The 4,995-nt window shown below is 37.3% G+C and overlaps 1 non-coding gene across 1 annotated transcript; it reads right to left on the bottom strand.

The window, feature by feature from the left end:
* Nucleotides 1-3,735: 3,735 nt before the first annotated feature.
* Nucleotides 3,736-3,854, bottom strand: LOC145390170 (5S ribosomal RNA). The gene has a single exon (XR_013895589.1). It is a non-coding gene; the product is annotated as a 5S ribosomal RNA (ribosomal RNA).
* Nucleotides 3,855-4,995: the final 1,141 nt, after the last annotated feature.

Raw genomic sequence — 4,995 nt, 5'->3', positions numbered from 1 at the left:
CCTTCATCTTCACTTAACAACACAGTATCATCTTCAAACAACAGTACAGGGATTTTCTAAACACCACTCTCTCTCACTAGGGCCACTCCAACATCCATTACCCTAGCTTGTATCTCTTTTATTACCCCATCCATGTACAGATTGAACAACCATGGAGACATGACACATCCCTGTTTCAACCCAAATTTCAAAGAGAAAAATTCATTTAGTTCACCATCCACACACACTGCAGCCTTCGCACCATCGTACATACTCTTCACAGCATTTAACAACTTCCCATTTACTCCATATATTCTTAACACTTTCCACAATCCTTGTCTATCCACCCTGTCATATGCTTTCTCCAAATCCATGAAAGCCGCATACAACATCTTTCCCTTCTCTAGAAACTTTTCAACTAAAGATCTAAGAATGAATATCTGATCTACACAACCTCTTCCCTTCCTAAAGCATTCCTGTTCTTCTCCAACTAATTTCTCTGTTCTTTCTCTAACTCTGTCAATAAGTATCCTACCATACAGTTTTCCTATTATACTAAGAAGACAAATGCCCCTATGATTACCACACACTTCTTTTTCCCATTTTCCTTTGTACAAGGGAATAATTATACCTGACTTCCAATCCTCCGCGACTCTACCTTCCTCCCAGGCCAATCTGCACATCTTCCACATCCATTCTACTATTATCTCTCCCCCATGCTTCATCTTTTCACCACACATTCCATCAATTTTGGGGGCTTTCCCCGATTTAACTATCTTCATTGCTTCCACAATTTCTATCCTACTGATTTCTTCTTGTCTTCTCACCTCCCTCCTTCTCCCAGTCATTCCCCAGCCACTTATACTCGCATTACTTCCATCCTCTATGTTCAACATTTCCTTAAAGTGTTCTCTCCATCTGCTCACTTTTTCTCCCTTCTCCACTAGTAATCTACCATTATTATCTTTCACTCCCCTGCTAACTTCACTTCCACCCTGTCTTACTCTTTTCACCTCTTTCCAGAACATTTTCTTACAGTCCCTCCACTTTACACTCAAATTCCTTCCAAATTCCTCATCCACTCACTTCTTACTCTCTCTTACTAGTCTTTTCACCTCTCTCTTTCTACATATAACTCTCTCTTCCGCCTCTCAACTTCTTCCACGCCCCTATTTCTCATCCATTCATTGTATGCTTTCTTCTTTTGTGTCACAGCCTGTCTCACCTCTTCATTCCACCACGCTGTTCCTTGCACCCCCCTCCGTCTTCTCTTCCCTCCACACACCACATCACATGCTGTACATATTTCTTCTGTAAATATCCTACACACACCTTCCACGTCTCCCATCTGCTCCAATTCATATTTGCCCTATCGTTCCTCCACTTCTTTCTTATACTCTGCCTTTTTCTCATCCTCTTGTAACCTTTCCACTCTCCTTGCAACTACTCCCTCTCGTCTTTCCCTTCTTCTATTCCTCCATCTTACTTGAATCCTAATTCTGGCCACCACCAAGTAGTGGTCAGAAAGTCCACTCCCCCAACCTCTATAAGCTCTTACATCCATTACACATCTTCGCATCCTTTCATCCACACACACATAATCAATCATTGCCTTCCTTTCATTCAGTTCACCACCCACCGTGTATATATATATATATATATATATATATATATATATATATATATATATATATATATATATATATATATATATATATATATATATATATATATCATCCAATCCTACGTTGCCACATGAGGAGAGTAGGAGCCCGGGCTAGGCAGTTGGCCCTGACATTTAAGATGAGAGTGACCAAACTCACTCATCCCTGAGTGACATTACGTGGGGAATAAACCCCAACCAATTATCTTGGATATAAACCTTTGCCGGCTCAATCCGATTGGAACACAATAATTACCCACTAAACCACCAGGCGCCAAAATTTGGTTATATGGTTACCACCCAGCGTAGTAAATAGTTTCCTAGTGTACAGGAAACCATTTGGCTTGTCACTCAGTGTAAAGTCACCCATAGGCAGAAGGAAGAGGAAAGACTGAAGGAAAGACAGAAGAGGGAGTGTAAAGTCATATATATAAATATATATATATATATATATAATATATATATATATATATAATATATATATATATATATATATATATATATATATATATATATATATATATACATGTGTGTGTGTGTGTGTGTGTGTGTGTGTGGCTTGGGATAATGGTGGAATTCCAGAAGATTGAAAAAATGGAGTGATTATAAAAATACCAAAAAAGGGAGATTTAAGTGTGTGTGGGAATTGGAGGGGGCTAATTTTGACACCTATAGTTGCAAAAGTCTTTTCCAAAATCTTGTTGGGCAGAATAGAGTCAGTAATTGATAAAATTTTAAGAGAAGAACAAGCGGAATTTAGAAAGGGTCGAGGTTGTATTTATCAGATTTTTATTGTAAGGCATCTAATGCAACAAGCTAGAGATGAAAATGCCACTTAGTATGTGTTTTGTGGATTTGGAAAGGCTTTTGATAGTGTTTCACGTGGAGCTATGTTGATAATTATGAGATTCTATGGTATACCAGAAAAGTTTGTGAAGATTATTAGAAGCCTGCATGAAGGTACTTTTTGTAAGGTAATGGTGGGTGGTTCTTTGAGTGATCCATTTCAAGTTAGGTCAGGAGTGATTCAAGGAGGAGTTCTTTCGCCATTGCTGTTTGTTTTGGTTATGGATTATGTTATGAGAAAGGTAATGAGAAAAGGTGCAGGAATTAACTGGAAAGAAAATAAGAAGCTGATGGATTTGGACTATGCTGATGATATTGTACTAATTTGCGGAAGTATTTACGAGATGCAGAGGGTGCTTGATTGTCTGATGGAGGAAGGAGAAAAAGTGGGATGGGTAATAAATTGTGGAAAGACTGAAGTTATTTATATGAACGTGGAGAACCAAATCGATTGTGTAATTGGGAATAATGTGGTGAAGAATGTAGAAAACTTTAAATATCTGGGAACGATTGTATCATCTATTGGATCATTAAACAATCAAATTGAGGAGAGGACTAGACAGGCTTGGCGAGCTGTTGGAATGTTGAAAAGGGTTTGGAATAATAATATGCTTTCCGTACATACTAAAGTGAAAATTTACAAGTCCATGGTTAGACCAATTTTAATTTATAGGCATGAGTCATGGTACAGTACAATTGCAACAGATCAGAAAGAATTAGGATTTGAGAATAAAACACTGAGAAGGATTCTTGGGGTAAAGTGGCAAGACAGAGGTACAAATGAAAGAGTAAAGGATATTACGAGAGTGGAACCAGTTAAAGAATATGAGAGTCTGTCTCGCTGGAAGTGGCTGGGGCACATATACAGAAAAGAAGGCAATTAAATACAGGATGTGCCAGAGTGGACTGCTAGACGAAGAAGAGGTAGAGGTAGGCCGAGGGAAACCTAGTTGAGGAAAATAAAAAGAGAAGCTGGAAAGGAGTGTTGGTGGGACCTGAAGGAAATGGCAAGAGACAAATATTCGTGGAGAGAGTTCATCGAGGTCCTATGCATCCCGTGGGGTGCCACATGAAATGATATATATATATATATATAGTTATATATATATATATATATAGATAGATATATATATTCATTCATTCATTGCCAGACGCCATGTATCCCAGACAGGGTAGCCAGGGGCTTAGACTTAATTGTTTTACAGGGAGGGGCACTAATCCTCCACCAACCCCACTTGACGTAGGGATGCCAACAGCATCTGGTGTTCCCAGGCGGTCACCCATCCAAGTACTAACCAGACCCAACGTTGCTTAACTTCGCTGATCGAACGGGAAGCGGTGTACTCAACGTGGTATGGCCGTTGGCAGATATATATATATATATATATATATATATATATATTTATTTATCTATCTATCTATATACATTATATATTTAACTATATATATAACTATATATATATATATATATATATATATATATATATATATATATATATATATATATATATATATATATATATATATATAGTTATATATATATATATATATATATAGTTATATATATAATGTATATAGACAGATATATATATATATATATATATATATATATATATATATATATATATATATATATATATATATATATATATATATATATATATATATATTATATATATATATATATATATATATATATATATATATATATATATATATATATATATATATATATATATATATATATATATATAGTTATAGTTATAGTTATATACTGTATATATCATCATCATCATCAGCAGTAGCAGCAGCCATTTGAGTGTCCACTGCAGGACTGGCCTTAGCCAACCGAAGTAGGGACGATACAGCCAATGTATCTCTACCAAGTGGCTTAGGCTGTCTAGTTGAGATTGTATGTAGGGTGAGAAGTGCTTGTAAGTGTAACTGATGTGTTGGAGTGGCTTTGGATGTGTGTGTAGTCTGTGAACCAAGTGTAATCGGCCCACGCAAGCCGACTGGGTGCAAGCATACTTTATAGTAAGCGACACTGGTTCAACCACAACACTCCTGATGTCCGCTGAATAGTACATGGCCAGAAGAACGCTCCCAAAGTTTATTACCCTGGCGTGGCGCGAACCCTTGTTCTTCAGTGTACGAAAACGCACTCGTTTCCACTGTACCACAGAGGCTCCATCTCTCTCTCTCTCTCTCTCTCTCTCACTCTATGTGTGTGTGTGTGTGTGTGTGTGTGTGTGTATATATATATATATATATATATATATATATATATATATATATATATATATATATATCCCTAGAATACATACGCGAGCATATCACACCCGATGCGTACCCGAGTTCACGTGATCACCAAGTGGGTTATTGTCTGAGACGGCTGGGCACCCAGATACCCTCCTTCCACGTGTTGCCCTAGTAGAGAGAGGTAGTGTTGCTCCGCTCTCTTCGAAGGAAATTTCCATATCGGCACCCTTGGGTATCTTACACCC

Source organism: Coenobita brevimanus, unplaced genomic scaffold, assembly GCF_032717465.1.
Source record: "Coenobita brevimanus isolate Jiangsu-jjx unplaced genomic scaffold, ASM3271746v2 jjx.HiC_scaffold_321, whole genome shotgun sequence".
NCBI classification, from domain to species: domain Eukaryota; kingdom Metazoa; phylum Arthropoda; class Malacostraca; order Decapoda; family Coenobitidae; genus Coenobita; species Coenobita brevimanus.
The sequence above is the reverse complement of the archived record's forward strand: the minus strand, read 5'-3'. Positions and strand labels throughout refer to the sequence as shown.